The sequence below is a fragment of the Tetrao urogallus genome (assembly GCF_951394365.1).
Source record: "Tetrao urogallus genome assembly, chromosome: 3".
NCBI lineage: Eukaryota > Metazoa > Chordata > Aves > Galliformes > Phasianidae > Tetrao > Tetrao urogallus.
In genome coordinates this window covers 22,483,071-22,488,609 of record NC_136815.1, presented here as the reverse complement: position 1 = coordinate 22,488,609, position 5,539 = coordinate 22,483,071, and positions in this window count along the sequence as shown.

The window sequence follows — 5,539 nt, the reverse complement described above, 5'->3', positions numbered from 1 at the left end:
CAAAGCATGGAAGCTTTTTTTTGAGGATTGACTGTGATGGAATTCAGCTGGAAAAATTCCTTTTGATTAAGAAAATTATTTTTACAGATACACGTGGGTGCAGCGTACTGACCAGTTTTTTGGGTTTGTTTTTTTTCCACCAAACTGGAACTGTTTGAACTCTACAGACCAACCGTTACAGATGCCTTCTTTGAAGGAGCCAGGAAAATTTGACAATTTTACAGTCTCCACAAGAAAGTGTGACAGTCTTCCATGTTCTTGCATTTGTCTTCCCATTGTAAACCATCTTAATGTTCATTTAACAGATATTTCTAACTTCAGTGTTAGAGAGCTGATGTGGATAGACTTTGGAAAAAGTTATGTTGAAGAGCTCATTTAAGTCACGTAGTTTCCATTTTTTAGTAAGAAATTAAGTGGTGTATCCTAAGTCATCAAGTGTTTGGGTTTGTTTAATATTTCTAATATGTTTTCTTTGGTTACTGTGGTTTTTTATTCTTCCTGATTTCCACTATAAACACTGCTTTGTTTATTGAACACGTTCATACACGTTATGTGTAGGTAAAGTATTTGTATAAATCAAATAAGGAAGATGTTATTTAAACAGTGCCATAGACTGAGGCACTGATCTCTGCATTGTTGGAGACGTGTTGGAGGAAGTGCTTGGACTTGGACGTAGCTGTAGGAGTTGACAAAGTCAGATTTTCAGTTTGGAAAGAGCTTGACTTCAGGATTCTTCCATGCTTACATATGTATGCATCTGAGCATACGTGTGTTTTAGCAGCCATCAGAATGGGCCAGTATACAACACTATGCTGTACTTCAGACAAGTGTAGCATGATGACTAGGTTTGCTGCTGAGACTGCTGCTCTTCACTCCTGTGTGCAAGCTGGTTTGTGTGTGTGTGTGTGTGTGTGTGTGTGGCAAGGGATGGGTGATGGTCATTTCATTCAACTAATTATTTTGTGATAGATTAAGGTAGTCAGAACTAATTTTAAACACTATCATCACCATCATTAATCAGTAGTGGCACAGTAGCTCATAGCTTTTTATACATTAATTATGCAGCTATGCTGGGAACTTTGAAAACATGGGGAAACATTCTGTAGTCCTGATTCCCTCCAAAATTTGCCTTCATTATATGGCCCCATTTGTCTCTGCAACTTCCTTGAATTTTCTGTTCATCCTGTTTTGTTGCTAGCTGAGGTTCATTCTCTCTTTCAAGAGAATGAATGATGCTTTAATTCCAGCTCTGGGCCTAATCCTGGTGTTGTGAATGGAAAACTCAACAAAAGGTAATCATAACTTGGCTGATGTAAGTGCAGCTGGACAGAATGCCAGGACTTAAGTTCTGGGAGAGAGTCCTCATTACCAAGAGTTACGCAGTTATGGATTCTTGTAACACCTGGCCCAGAGACCAGTCTGTCAGGCATGTGGGAATAGTTCTTTGGGATGCAGATGTCTTTAAAGAAACATCTGGCTTAATAGAATGAACCTTCAACTGAACAACCATTCTGTAAATGAAAGCTGCGAAACTACCCTACTACATTTGCTGATTAAAATGCAAATTCAGAGGGATTGACTCTGAAATTGTTAGGAACTGCAACGTGTTGATGTGTATGCATGATTCCTATCTGCTGTATGCAGATATGTTGTTTACTTTACACTGAAAAATAGTGCTGATGTTCCTAAACATCTGTTATCACTATTGGAGTGATTTAAAAGAGAAAAGCTTTACTGTTGTAAATGTCAACAAGTCCGTAATCTGTTTTTTTCTTTTAATCTGGTTATCTTTTTACGTCTGTGAGTTTAGACCAAGTATTAAAATTATTCATTGTATTTAAAACCAGTGCTTAGATAAACCCATCGAAAATACCTGATTCGATCATTGGGAGAAGCATTTATCAGCGTAACTGGGTTATATGTTGGAAGTAAATATCCTTTCTAGGGATGCAGTCATTGTGCTCAGGATAGCATGCATGTCTCTCTGGCCAAAAGCAGCCTGTTTATTTGCTTATGCACAAGTGTATATGTTTTGCTGCACTGTTACAGTTTCAGACTTTTCAATTACAATATCAAGATAAGCTTGTGAACTAACTTGGGTTATGGCAGGCAATCAGGAACCTTGTATGTGCTATGGAGTTAATAACTGAAAGTAAGTGTAGAGTTCTGTGTACAACTTAAATTTGTTTGAATCACTGTCTGGAATTACATGTCTATGTGTCAGTGATCTGCTCTCTTGTGGCTGATTGTTCATGAGCACTATTTCATACCAGCAATAAGGCATACCAGGTACCACATTTCAGGGTTACAATTGCACTTGGGTGGATGAAGCTGCTCAACTTATGGCTTCTTGCCTTATAATGCCACACCAAGGTGCAGCGTATCAACTATCCTGGACTGCCTGTTGTGTTTTACAGCGACGCTGTGTGTATGTGTGACCACATGGAGTGTAGTTTGAATACTTACATGTAGAGCACACATGTTAAGAAAAACACAAATGAGGCCAACCGTACATCTAAGGAAATTACATATGTTGTAGCACGTCGGCCTTCATACATGTTTGAATGAACATGTTGAACTTTATTTGAACTGTGACATAGTTACTATTAGTTTTGTCATAAAGATGTATTCTTGATACTTCAATCGATTCTGTATAAGGAGAATCATTTAAGATTTTTACCTTGCTTTTTATATTAGAGAAGATTGTGTTGCAGCATCATTGGCGCAGCAGCCTTAAGTAACAGAGAAGGAGCCTTTTGCTGAGGGAAACATCGCTGTTGTCCCGGTCAGAAGGCATGGAAGATTCATATCTTGTGAAAAAAAATGATATTCTTGAATTTCTTATCCAGTTATGGATTAGCAAAAATACTGTTGTATGCTCTAGTGTCCACCTTCTGTGGGAAAAGATGGAAACAGTAAGTTCTGTGATATCCCTCGGAAGGACAACCATGGGGCATAACCACACCTGACTGGTGCACACAACCCAAGCTCGGTTTTCAACCCAGGTCGTGGGTTTCAGTTCCTCAGAGGTTTGGGGGAATGTTTTGCAAATTTTGATCTGTTTTGCTGTAGATGTTGCAATTCAGTTGAAATATGTGCCTTGCGAGCTTTTATTAAACAAACAAACAACTCCACTGGTGTTTCTTTCCTGTGCCTCTAATTCCTAGAGCTTCTGCTGTGTCTCACTAGCCTTGCTTCCAGAGATGCTCCTGCAGTCAGTGGATGCAGCTGGGTTGTCTGCCAGCCATGTTGCTGTTTTCCTGGCTAATAACTCGTACGCAATCCTGCCTTCCAAGCAGTGAGGTTACCTGTTATCTGATGGAGAAGAGATGGGTGCTAACGCCTGTCAAGATTTCAAACTCACTTCAAGGAAGTGGAAGTATCAGTGATGCTACACTTGTTAATGGTGACATTTAGCAGTAGTGTGGATGGCATCTGGATAGATCTGTGTGCAGTATTTGATAGCAAGTCTAAGGAATCCAGTTCCTTTCATCCCATTTGCTTTGTGGATAGGTATTTTATCAAAATGATGTATAAATAGTAAGCAATAGTAAATACTTTTCTCTTGTGACAAACTTGCTGTGCCAAAAAATTGCATGGATGGATGTGGCTCTGGCCTAGTGGTTGGCGACCCTGCACATAGCGGGGGGGTTGAAACTAGATGATCTTTGTGGTCCGTTTCAATCCAGGCCATTATATGATTCTGTGATGTTTGGGTCACAAACCATTTTATGTTTTCTTTGACATTCTGATACCTTTTTGAGGAAAGAAGACACCAATTTAATAGTTCACAATGAATTAACCTTTCTCTATTGCAGTAATAAGCCAATTTTTGTATCTGTGCCAACTGGAAATGAATTGCAATGCAACATCAAATGCTCACTGATTTTTAATTAACTCACGTATCATATCTTGAATTTTTACAGTTTGTGATTGAAGCCTTCTGTTGTTTGATATTAGAATGAATGCTGACAATTTTATAATAATTTACTATATAACAATAAGAAAACCTTGAGAATATTCTATCCAAAGTTTCTAAAGACAGTAAAAATATCAGATATAAGAATTGGTCATACAACCAGCCTGTTCTGTAAGATGAGGTGAATGTAGGACCACCGTGGCACCTCCCCTCATTCAGAAGGCTGGCAAAGGACAGGCAGGAATGGAGCTCCTCTGTGCTGCACCATAGGAAGCTCTGTCAGAGCCCGACCTTGAAATGGGGTAAGAAGAGCTCATGTTTGCTAGAGAAGGATCCTAAAGCTGAATTTCACTGTGATCCTTCAGTACCAGGAGCTGGCAGTGCCCTCATGTTTTCTGAGGAGTTAGTTCAATTTCCACTTATTCCTTCCTGTTTCCTATCACAGCCAAGAGCCATTTCACTATTTGTAGTGGGGTTGCCTCTTTGCTTGATACTGTACCAGGTTCTCTGTGCCTTCAGTTACACAGGATGCCCAAGTTCCTTTGGAAGATGGCTACACAGGAGTCACCCAATCACCTCAGCAGCATCCTGGCAAGGGGATGCAGTAGTGCAGAACCCAGCTGTCCCTGATGGCCAGGAGGAAAATGACTCTCATTGAAGAGACCAATGGAGGTGTTTTCTTCATATCAGTATTGTTTTCCAACAAAACAGTGCAGTTTGGTCCTTTTTTATAGTTGCAAAGAATCTGCATAGCCTATTATAAATAAGTTTTCCCTTTTCAGAAGATGTATTTGATGTGTACAAATTGCCCGATTCCAACAAGAGCAGTGCTGAAGGCTGGTCATCACCACCAAGTGCACTTGTGCTGTGCTTGCATCTTGCTGTAGGGTGAGATTTGTGTCCACCAGTATATATCTGCACGTACATCTGTTGTCATTGCAATGACTTTGTGTAATTGGGTGTTGAAAATAATACGGCTAATGCTCATGATGTGGCTGGCTCAGATTAAGGACCACAATTTAGTTATCTTCCTGGTGCCTTTCTGAGGTCAGGAATTATTCATGTTGTTTTTAGGTGAGAGTATAGGGAATGCACTCAAACCTTGAGGCAGTGAGTTGCCCCTTGCTGGATCCTTATGGCCAGCTCTGTGGCGTTACAGCAAACAACTCCTGGAAGTGGTTGGGTTCACAGCCCGTCTTCTCATCCTGAGCATCCTGAGAAGTGGGCAGGAGCCGTCAGCCCATTGCTTTCCCAGGACACCACAGGATGTGGTGACCCAGCTCTGCTCATTCTCAGCACCAGCAATTGGCTGTCAACTTTGCTGGGTGTCCACAGTATTTGCCCAGTGCTGACTGCAACTGCACCTGGCACTGGAGCACAGTTTTGCTTCCAGCCTGGGTGCGTTGTCACTGACGTTACAGCACAGCTGCCTGGCCGTCAGCTCCTGCTGCAGCAACCAACATATAAATGTAAGCCCCGTGTAGCCAGTTGCACGCAGAGGCTCAGCAAAAGGATGCTCCCAAGCTGTCCCTGGAAGAAAGCAGATTTTGAGCTGCATGTTAGCAGGAGTGGGAGGCTGCTGGGACCTGTGCTTAGAGGAAATAAGTGACCTTCATTTTG